Source organism: Erythrolamprus reginae, chromosome 5 (assembly GCF_031021105.1).
Source record: "Erythrolamprus reginae isolate rEryReg1 chromosome 5, rEryReg1.hap1, whole genome shotgun sequence".
NCBI classification, from domain to species: Eukaryota; Metazoa; Chordata; class Lepidosauria; order Squamata; family Dipsadidae; genus Erythrolamprus; species Erythrolamprus reginae.
In genome coordinates, this window is record NC_091954.1 from 109681194 (window position 1) to 109693790 (window position 12597).

Sequence of the window (12597 nt, forward strand, 5' to 3'; positions counted from 1 at the left end):
TATGTGTAAGAGGTTAAAACTCCTATTTTAACTTCCTTCTTGGCTAGGTTTTACTGAACGTTTCAAACCCAAAGCACCATTTTCAATCTATCTAGCTCAGATCTCTCATTGTAGGAAATTAAATTTTAATTAGAATTGCAGCCAATTATATTTTATAATTTTTCCATCTCTGTATTGCTCATAAACTAACAGTGATACTGTGCAAGTGATGATACAAAATGGCATCTATTTTGTCTAATAGGATTTCCTTAGAGATGAGGGTGGGACATTTCTCTTTCTTGTGGCCTGTAATTGTTAGGTGAGATGCTGCCACTGAATTTTGTTAGATAAGATTGTTTGAAAAGGGCATATTCCATTAGTGATCTTTATTTGATCATTCCCAGGCTCTCCAGAAGTTTGGGAAACTGAATTATTCCCTCAATCCCTAAAATGCTTTCTTCTATAATAAAAATGAGAAACAGACTTGAATATGGTTAAATGTTCTTGAGTATGGTTAAATGATTTAAAAAACCCCAACATCCTTAGCAAAGATCTTTATCTCTGGATTTTATTGGCAAGTTCCTTTTACACTGCACCCCATTAGGCCAGAATCTGACACATTTATTTTTGAACTGATATATATTCATTGTGTGGAGTTCTTGCTATTTCATAAGTAAGGCATGAAATTAACCTGAAATATGTTTTGGTCAATTAGAAGAGTCAAATGTTTATGAATTAAATTCATAAGAGATATCTTAAATACTTGAAGCATGAAACATGTTCTGTAGCAGTAGAGCTTGAAAAAGGCTGTCTAGTACGCTTTTTCTTTTTCATCTTAGGGTCTTGTAACATGATGGAGCAGGTTTGCATTGTAGAATTTCCAGTCCAACATTTCTGTAGAGTGTTTTGGTGGGGATGGTTAGTACAGCTAACAATGAACAACTCTTGTGCTATGATCACTCGGAAAATGGCCTTTTAGGGTTTTTTTAGAATTTTTATTAATGGAATACAAAAAGAATAAGAACAACAGTAGTAAATATACTACTGATTGTACAATTTTAAAAGCTCAATTCTTTAGGGATTCAAAAATATTTTTTTTAAAATATAAGCACTTAGAATCAATCAAAAATTAATTCAGTGTTTAATTGATTATGTGCCTGATGATGTGCCATCAACTCATTGCCAACTCCTGGTGAACACCAGAATATTGTAGACCAGGGCTGTCAAACTCACCGCCCGCACACTAGATACGTAATGTGCTGGCCATGCCACCCCTGATTTAGCAAAGGGGGGGGAAAGTTGAAATATGTCACTTGGCGACACTTTGATGAGGCGAGTGTTACACCTGATCTAAACCCAATTTAGGTTTTGTTTTCTAGCAGTGTGACGTCACCAAGTTGAATCTGTCCATCTTGCTGATGTGTTTATTCCTTTTACATTTCACAGCCTTGTAACACTTCTACAGCCAGGTCTTCACATAATAAGTCCAATATGCAATATTTGGGGATTGGTTCTTTGTGCATCAAGTAAGAACTCTGGGCTGATATCTTTCATGATCCAATTGATTACTAAGCACGTTCCTCAGCTTCATATGGTCATAGGAATCAACCTTTCTTTTGATATTCTTGAACCTTTTCAGTTATCAAATACATATCAGCACTAGTAGATATTGTTTCTTGATCTTTTCTGAAGCTACTTTGAGCATCTAGCATCTCGCTCTACCGTGGCTGTTGCTGCTACTGATCAATTCAGTCTTGCCCAATTTTTGGTGATTCTATGGGCCAGGTCTTTCCATATCTTCTGATCTTGCACTGAATTTCTCTGTAGGATAAGTAGCACAACATTAAGTCTCTTAATATTAGTTTCTAGACTGATCTATTGGCCATTGATTCTATACTCAAATTTGCTGGCATAATCTGACTAGAACAGGGGTAGACAAAGCTGGCTCTTCTATGACATATGGACTTCAACTCCCAGAATTCCTGAGCTGGCATGATAAGCTCAGGAATTCTGGGAGTTGAAGTCCACAAGTCATAAAAGAGCCAACTTTACCTACCCCCTGGACTAGAAGAACGTCTACTGATTTCATTCCTGCTGCTTGCCATTTCAGTAGATATTCCATTAATTCCTGTAGTATTCTGACTTAGTAATGATTGGAATGCTGATTTAACGTCAACTGATACAATTAGAGAGCACTGTGAAAAATTTTTAAAAATTTAATTTATTGTATTTCTATGCCACCAACTCCTGAAGGACTCTGGGCGGCTTACAATAGGATATAGAAAATAGATTTAAAAACATCATAAAAGATTTTAAAAAGCAATTAAAATATCACATAAATACATATCATTCAGGCAGGACCTCACAATTGTGAGATCAACAACCCCAAGCCAGATCTTCAATCTCTTCGGAGAGGGGCGGCATACAAGTCTAATAAATTATGATTATTAATTAATTATTATTTCCGGAAAGTCAGTAGAGTGGGGGCAGTCTGGATCTCTGGAGGGAGTTAGTTCCAGAGAGCCGGGGCAGCCACAGAGAAGACCCCCATGGGCCCGCCAACCGACACTTTAGCTGACGGGACCTGGAGAACACCAACTCTGAGATCTTGCCGGTCGCTGGGAATTCCCTATTTTTCCACGTAATCTCCATCCCATTCTATGGCCTTCCTCCAGCAAGACACAAGGGTGTGTATGCCCTGTCAGCACCATTCCTTGTTCTGGTCAGGAAGCCATTTCTGCACTGCGAATCACCTCTTTGTCATCCTCAAAATGTCTTCCGTGACTGACTGTACTTCTGTCGACTGCAGATTCTCCATAAACTCTACATAAATGTTTGTAAATGTTCCCAACAGTTTCTTTCTCTGCAGTGAGAAATTCAATGATGACACGCTGCTTGTGACGTACATCACTTACAGATGTCATTTTGAAACGCTGCTGCTACGCTATCTGTCCGAAGAAACGTAAAATTTACACATGCACTCCTGACAATTCAAATAATGTATATCTAAAGTTTCACATTCATGCCATTACTATAGGTTGGGGGGAAAATGTACATTACTTTCTGGGCGACCCTCGTACATCTCTGAATGTATCCCAAATTTTCAACTAAGAGTGGTACCTTAGAACATCTGACGTTATTGACAATATTGAATAATCTAGTAAGGAAATACCTCTGAAGGCATGACCCAAATAGTGACAAATTGCCTAGCATATATTATTGGTGAACAATGCTGGCAATCTTCTTTCATCCTACCTAGGAGTGCTAGACCATCAGAACAAGTTTTGAGAAGACCCAAATTTATCAGTAGATAACACATAATATAGAAAGGCATGGTGCCTCTCCTCATTTTCAAAATGTAAAGACATTTCAAACACGAATATCAAACATATGCCTCAAATCCATTCCTTAACATCAGGAAGATTCTATTTAGGGGAAATTTATGTAAATCTTTAAAGCCAAAGCTCTTCAAAAAATGGCAACCTCCATTTCAGCAATGTAATTTAGCATTCCATTTACATATTTAATTTTTTAAAGCAGAATTGCGTTAACATGCTGTAATGTGAAACCAAAATAGAACTGTTTGGCTGGACTAGATCAATTCCTGAATTAAAAAACCCTCAAATTTCTTAGTCTTGCTACTAGCAGGACATTAACTTGCCTCCTTTTTAATTTTTGAGATATCAAAATGTTATGTATGGGCAGTGAAACATCCTTTTCCGTCCTTATTGCCGGTTGTGATGCCATTTCAATATTTTCAGATAAAACTTATTCCTTATCTGCCATTTCTTGCATAACATTTTTGGCACAATCTATCCATAGAAGCAAAAATCCCTATTTCCAATTCCATTTTTAAAAAAGTGTCCATTATCATGTATTTTATAAGTTTCAATTAATTAGCTGCCAATCAGGATAGTGTATTTTTCTCCTTTAAACTGAACTATTTAGTTCCCTCTAGTGTCCAGTTTTAAAATTATTAAGCTTTATTGTGGTTTGTAAATAGTCAAAGCATATATCCTACAGGAAGATTTTTTAAATAACTGATTCAGAAATCTTACTCCAAACTTATCTGGAGTCTTAATCTGTTTCTAATCTTCTGAGATATCAAAGTCTTATTTAATTTTTTGCTGTTTAATGTTTTTTGTGAACCTTTTACCCGGAGTGGTCCATGTGATCAACCTGTGGATGAGGGGACAAGGGATAAAACTTAATCTGGTGGAGAATTGTAGGAAAAGTTAGTATCAGGTTGCCTACTGTTTTTAATAGGGTTTTTTAAAGACTGTTTTAACATTGGATTTGTATATGATGTTTTATTGTTGTGAGCCATGGGTGGCATACAAATCTATTATTGTTGTTGTTGTTGTTGTTGTTGTTGTTGCAGCCAACATGACTCTATTAATAAATTGGAACTTGGAAGAAGGCCAAGATTTGGACTCTGATTTATTTCTCGGATGTTAATTGGAACACTGACATTAGTAGTCTTTTATTTACAACGTTTGTTTAGCAACCATTGGAAGTTTACAACAGTACTGAAAATGTGGACTTATGACCCGTCCTCAGGTTTGTGACCCTCAAAGCATCACTACAGCCTCGTAATTAAAATTTGGGTGTTTGCCAATCAGAATGTATGGATAAAGATCGCAGAATTCAGGGTCACGTGATCGCCATTTCCAACGTCCCCAGGGATCTTCCAGCAAGCAAAGTCAATGGAGGAAGCCGGATTAAGGTAATGACCATGTGGTTCACTTAACTGCAGTGATTTGCTTGAAGAGTGGCAAAAAAGGTGGTAACATTGAACGTGACTCACTTAACAATCCCCTTAGCAACATAAATTCTGGTTCTAGTTGTGCTTGTAAGTTAAGGACTACCTGTTTATATGGCATTATTGTTTACCTTGGAGGACCTAGTTTCATTACAGATGCATGACATGGAGTAATTCTTTTTAAAATTTAGTTTCAAGGTTATAGACATAAATAGTTTACACTCGCTTTGCTTGCTGGGTTTTCACCTGATTTTGAAAAAAAATGTAAATAGTCAACTTTACCCTCATCCCGGTGTGACTGAAACCTGTCACTCAGTTGAATGGGAAATAACCAGCTGCTCTTTAAAAAAAATGTTGAAAACACAAGACCCCCATAAAAATAATGAGGTCAACAAGCTTAATATAAATTCACATTTACATTTCTGTTTCTACAATTTCCCCTCTCTTTAAAAGTTATTTTAGCTCCTTTTTCTTTTCAATCCAACTATAAAGTTTCCCCCATATGGCATAGTGTTCTTTTTCTTGTTTATTCTGTAATTCCAATATAAGTTTGCTTAATTTTGCACAATCTAACATTTTTCTGATCACCATCTCTTCATTTAGTATGTTTTCTTTTTTCCAGTTTGGCCCGAAAACCAATCTCTGTGTGCTATTAAATAATAATCTACCTTTTTATGTTGTAAACATAAAACCAGCTGCTCTTATTGACTCTGATGATGTTTTAATAATTCCAGGGCTGGGAATATCATGACAAACACTAAAAATTACCGGGGAAACATAATAATCAGTTTTTAATTGCTAAGTTGATCAAGGTAGATGCAAATAATGCAGTGACTCACATGCTGTTCATTGCTATCTTTATGTTTAGAAAGAACATTGCCTTCCAACTTCAGACATCTGAAAGAAAGTCAGCTAGTTAATTAGGGAAGTTTCCAATGTGTATATAATGAGGCATTTAAGTACAGCATCCATTGAGATAGGCATTGCTTATTGGCCTAAAGCAGTGTTTTCCAACGTTGGCAACTTGAAGATATTTGGACTTCAACTACCAGAATTCCCCAGCCAGCAAATGCTGGCTGGGGAATTCTGGGAGTTGAAGTCCAAATATCTTCAAGTTGCAGAGTTGGGAAACACTGGCCTAAAGGAGAACATTTGCCCAGAACATTTGTGAAAGGTTTTACTTATTCAACATGTAAAAAAATCTTCAGTGGGGAATAATGTAAAAAGGCTTTTCAGGCAGCACCAAGATAAAATAAGAGCCAAAACAGGTGTTTGCTGCTGATAAATTCAGAAGTCTGGTTGCCTTAACATTTCATTTTTGAAGGCTAAACATTTACCGCAGTGCCAGGTAGTTCATGCCATGCTAAGATGTGGGAGAAATAAAGATGTGCTCAGATGTCCCTTCACTTAGGTCAGCTTTATCTCACATTTCCATGGTCTCCTTATGCATAGCTGTGAGCAATTGATTCACCATGCAGAGTTTGCTGAATTTCTACAAATCCTGAATGAATTTACTTTCAACAGGGATGAATGGACAAGTGGTTGGATTTGCCTGCAGGTAATCTTCCACTTACAAACCTTCTGTTTAGTGACTGTTCAGAATTATACTGGCATTGGTAAAAAGTGACCTATGACTGTTTTCTACATTATATTTATATTTATATTTATATTTATATTTATATTTATATTTATATTTATATTTATATTTATATTTATTTATATTTATATTTATATTATTTATGTATTTATGTATTTATGTATGTATTTATTTATGTTTTAATGTATGTATGTATGTATCTATGTATCTATGTATCTATGTATGTTATTTATTTATTTATTTATTCATTCATTCATTCATTTATTTATTTATTAGATTTGTATGCCGCCCCTCTCCGCAGATTCGGGCCGGCTCACAACAATAATAAAACAATGTATAACATATCTAATAATTAAAAATCACTAAAAACCTCTATTAAAATGCAAAACATCCACACAAATATACTCTGCATAAACTGTATAGGCCTGGGGAAGATGTCTCAATTCCCCCATGCCTGACAGCAGAGGTGGGTTTTAAGGAGTTTACAAAAGGCAAGGAAGGTGGGGGCAATTCTATTCTCTGGGGGGAGCTGGTTCCAGAGGGTCGGGGCCGCCACAGAGAAGGCTCTTCCCCTGGGTCCCGCCCAACGACATTGTTTAGTCGACGGGACCCGGAGAAGGCCAACTCTGTGGGACCTAACTGGTCGCTGGGATTCGTGCAGCAGAAGGCGGTCCCGGAACGATGCCATGAAGGGCTTTATAGGTCATAACCAACGCTTTGAATTGTGACCGGAAACTGATTGACAGCCAATGCAGACTGCGGAGTGTTGGTGTAACATGGGTATATTTAGAGAAGCCCATGATTGCTCTCACAGCTGCATTTTGCAGGATCTGAAGTTTTTGAACACTTTTCAAAGGTAGCCCCATGTAGAGAGTGTTACAGTAGTTGAACCTCGAGGTGATGAGGGCATGAGTGACTGTGAGCACTCGGAGAGGGGCGGCATATAAGTCCAATTAAATAAATGTGTGCTTCTCCATTCTTCCCCCATAGTCCTTGGCTGCCAAATGAGATGCAAAAGTTTCCACAGCCGGTGTTGATTTGGGGAGCCATGTCATCTGCTGGTGTCGGTCCACTGTGCTTCATTAAGTTCAGAATCAATGTAGCTGTCTACTGGGCGATTTTGGAGCGCTCCATGCCTCCATCCGCATAGGAGCTTGAAAATATTCACTGAGAATATTTCATTCATTCAGACCTAGGATTTGTTATTTGAGTGTTCCCTTTATTTTTTTGAGCCCACAACACTTGCTCAATATGCATTCTGTATTGGATTATTATTATATGCTGTTTTATTGCTGTTGTTAGCAGCCCCGAGTCTGCGGAGTGGGGCAATCAAATCAAATCAAATCAAATCAAATCAACCAACCAATCTGTATTAGTGGACAGATCTCATCTCCAAAACACATTCAGTTTGAGGAGCAGGTTGTGTTTATCTTCTTTCCTTCACTACAGGTCTACTACAGGTCTACTACACTGTTTATAAAGCATTCAGTGTCTCTTCTTCAAAGTGATGACTGCGGTGAAACCACTGGTAACAGAGCATTAGCACAAATCTGTTTCTCTTTTCAGCCGTGTCTCTTTTCCAAGGAAGATGGAGACAGATGTCTTTCATCATCCTGTATTTTCTCCCAATTTCTGATAGATTTTGGTCCTGGGAGGATTGCTCTTGGCACAGTCAGAAATGCCTTTGCTCTGGTAATCAGTTATCCACTGCAGCCTTGTCATTTGAGCCTTCCCAAAAATCAGCAGGAAGCCAGGAGGCCATGCTCTTTGCACAGCCAGGGGGCTTACTGAGAATTTGTGCTAGATTGCAAAACATTCTAGATTCCCTCGGTTTTGCTGGCCAGGTCCTTTCTGTCCTGAGTCATAAAAAAACTGCCATTAAAAAGCTAGCCACTGCATCTCTCCCTGCTTCCCCACAAAACAACACCGAAGCATAGCCCATAAAATCATCTGCTACAATGTCCTTCCTGTCAACGGCTACTCCAGCTTCAACCATAACAACACACAAGCACACAACAGATACAAACTTAAAGTCAACTGCTCCAAATGCGACTGCAGGAAATATGACTTTAGAATTCTTTCTTTCTTTCTTTCTTTCTTTCTTTCTTTCTTTCTTTTGTTCTTTTTTCCTTCCTTCCTTCTTTCCTTTCTTTCTTTTTTCCTTCCTTCCTTCCTTCTTTCTTTCTTTTTTCCTTCTTTCTTTCTTTCTTTCTTTCTTTCTTCTTTATTGGCCAAGTGTGATTGGACACAGAAGGAATTTGTCTTGGGTGCATATGCTCTCAGTGTAGATTTAAAAGATACATTTGTCGAGAATCATGAGGTACAACACTTAATGGTTGTCCTAGGGGTCAAATAAGCAATGAGGAAACAATATTAATAAAAAAATTAAGGATACAAGCAACAAGTTACAGTCGTACAGTCATAAGTTGGAGGAAACGGGTGATAGGAATGATGAGAAAAAACTAATAGTAATAGTAGTGCAGACTTAGTAGATAGTTTGACAGTGTTGAGGGATTTGTTTGTTTAGCAGAGTGATGGCGTTTGGGAAAAAACTGTTCTTGTGTGTCTTGGTGTGCAGCTCTCTAGCGACGTTTTGAAGGTAGGAATTAACAGTTATGTCCAGGATGGGAGTGGCTTGACAATCATATGATGGGGGGTGACTTAAAGGCCATGTGACTAGGTGGGAGTGGTTTACCGACCAGGATACGTTTTCAAACAGGTGCTTGGACTCTTTTTTCAGTTGATTAAGTCAGTATTTCCCAACCTTGGCAACTTGAAGATATTTGGACTTCAACTCCCAGAATTCCCCAGCCAGCATTTGGATTAAGTCACATTATTTGAAAAGCCACAAAAAGGACAAATGATTTACAGCATTATTTGTTGAGGAGCACAGTAACATTTTAAGGGTTTGTCCTGAACCCACAAGTTTCAGTATGATATATAATAAATAGACCTTTATTACAGTCAAAGACCATCAATATAATAATAATAATAATAATAATAATAATAATAATAATAATAATTAAAAAAACTAGAACATCCAAGAACCGTTTCAGATTCTTAGAATCTAGACATTTTACTATCTCTTTGATCCTAGTAGCAGATTCTTGGTTGATAAATGTAGTCCTTGACTTACAGCAGTCCGTTGATCATCCAAAGTTGGTTGTCACCCAAGTCAACAAAGACATGCTAGGTGTTGAGGTTCTTGGACATCTGGAGACAAATGACTTACAAAATTCATGACTTTTGGCTGACCAACCAAAATTGACCCATTGTAAATATACAAAAGATGTACATATCTTGCTATCATGAAGGCACACATTTGCGACGATTATAGTCTATTATTTGGGGAAACACAATTATTTAATAAGGTTAAGTCAGGGAATATAAATTAACACAATAAAATCATGACCTATTACCTTATATCATTTTGTGTGCTGTGTATGCATATATGCGACTGTGCACCAGTGAAGGGCTGCCAAAATTTTTACTACCACACTGTGGGCGTGGCTTATTGTGTGGGTGTGGCTTGATAGTCATATAACCGGGTAGGAGTGGCTTACTGGCCATGTGACCAAGTAGGAATGGCTTGACAAGCATGTGACCTGGGGGGTGGCTTAAAGGTCGTGTGACTGGGTAGGAGTGGCTTACCGACCAAGGTAAGTTTTCAAATAGGTGCTTGGACTCTTTTTCAATTGATTAAGTCACATTATTGGAATAGCCACAAAAAGGACAAATGATAGACAACATTATTTGTTGAGGAGTACAGTCACATTTTAAGGTTTTGTCCTGAACCCACAAGATTCAGTATGATAACAAATTAGGCAAGTAGCTCAATTTTCTTTAATTGCTATATAAGTTCAGCTCTAGATAATGATTGAAATGATTAAAGCGTTTATGGGTAAAAACATACTATATAATCATTTCCCATTTTAAAAGTAATTAAGGATCTTACTAAGGTACAAGAGAAGGAAGGACAATAAAAAAAACCTATTAAGTATTCAATAAATACTGCATAAACTTACTACCCACACTTTGTCCCACTTCCGTGGGGACAGCAGCCCCATTACTGGTTATGAGGCTGATCAGAGCATATGGTTTGTTTCTATTTAGGAAGGTGTATTATTCATAAAATAATGCATTTCCTTGGGTTATATTAACTAAAATGATTTTGCACATTATAACCAAACTGTCTACTTTGTGTATTTATATAAAAATCTTCAAAGATGCACAGTACGTATGAAATGTGACAGATTTGCTGGTGCAGGGTTTCTTTTAGATTTTCCTGTCTGGCTTGGATGCTTGGAAATACGAGCCTTGCTCAATAACCGACTGTGCCAGAGCTGTGAAAACTGATCTGCAGGGAAGGGCGATCTCTTCTGGGTCAAATCTGAGTGCGGCGTATCACCTGAAACAGAGCAGTGTCCTCGAATGGAGCCTTTGGAGGTGGCCCAGATTAATCATGCCAACCAGCATGAGTGGCATGACACTTTCAGCCCTTCTCTCCATCCATGTGAATTATTTATTTATTTATTTATTTATTTATTCATTTATTTATTCATTCATTCATTCATTCATTCATTTATTGGATTTGTATGCCGCCCCTCTCCGTAGACTTGGGGCGGCTAACAACAATAATAAAAACAGCATGTAAATCCAATACTACAACAACTAAAAAACCCTTATTTTAAAACCAATCATACCTACAAGTAAACATACCATGCATAAATTGTAAAGGCCTAGGGGGAAAGAGTATCTCAGTTCCCCCATGCCTGATGGCAGAGGTGGGTTTTAAGGAGCTTACGAAAGGCGAGGAGGGTGGGGGCAATTCTAATCTCCGGGGGGGAGTTGGTTCCAGAGGGCTGGGGCCACCACAGAGAAGAGAATTAGCACCTGCATTTTCTGTGATGGATGAGGAGAAGGTATCCTCATGTATCCCAGTGGCCTGTCAGGTTCCGCAGAACAAACCCCCTCTAAAGATCCGCACTGCCCCCCCACTCTCTCTGCCTTCTGCAAGGTTTTAAAAACCCACCTCTGCCGACAGGTTTGGGGCCACTGAGTTTTAACATCTAGCCCCACCCAACGACTGAATGGAGGGTGCACGATGGGATGAATGATGGGAAGGTCTTAAGCATAAAACATATCAGGAAAGACTTCATGAACTCAATCTGTATAGTCTGGAGGACAGAAGGGAAAGGGGGGGGACATGATTGAAACATTTAAATATGTTAAAGGGTTAAATAAGGTTCAGGAGGGAAGTGTTTTTAATAGGAAAGTGAACCCAAGAACAAGGGGACACAATCTGAGGTTAGTTGGGGGAAAGATCAGAAGCAATCTGAGAAAATATTATTTTACTGAAAGAATAGTAGATGCTTGGAACAAACTTCCAGCAGACGTGGTTGGTAACTGAATTTAAACTTGCCTGGGATAAACATATATACATCCTATGATAAAATACAAAAAATAGTATAAGGGCAGACTAGATGGACCATGAGGTCTTTTTCTGCTGTCAATCTTCTATGTTTCTATGTTTCTATGAATGTGATTGATGAATTTTTAAGTATTGGGCTTTTTGGAGCGTTTTAATTTAGATTTAATAAGGAGAAGGCAGCCTTTTCTGAGAGCTGGTGGGCTGAGTGGATAGCAAGGCAGGAGGACTATGAAGCCCATGCAGCTTTACTGCCCTCTAATGGTCGAAACAGAAGAAACCAGAAGCCCAGAGATATCTTTAGTGTGCCTGGCATTCTGATCATAAAGTGACCACCACCCAGTGGCTGCAATTGGTTTCTTCAGGGTATAATTGTGATGGAGAACCTATGGCACACATGTCACAAGTGGCATGTGGAACCATATCGGTGGACATGCAAGCTCAGGTCCTTCTGGGCCCACTGAGAGTCAGGAAACAGAATGTTTCTGGCCTTTGGAGGGGGTGGGAAAGGCTCGTTTTTTGGCCTTGGCCAGCCTCCTGAATATTTCTAGGATCCTGGGGAGGGCAAAAATGGCCTCCTCCTCCCAGAGGTCCTTCAGAGGCTGGAAATGTTCCATTTGCCGACTTCTGGTTGGACTGGATGTCTCCTTTTTTTGCTCTCCCCAGGCTTCAGAACCTTTCTGGGAGCCTGGGGAGGGCAAAAATGGCCTCCCTCCACCGGAGGCCCTCCGGAGGCCAGAAATGGCCCATTTCCCAACTTGAAGTAGGCCAATTCTGGCCTCCAGAGAGCCTCCCGGGTAGGAGAGACCGTTTTCGCCCTCCCCGCGCTCC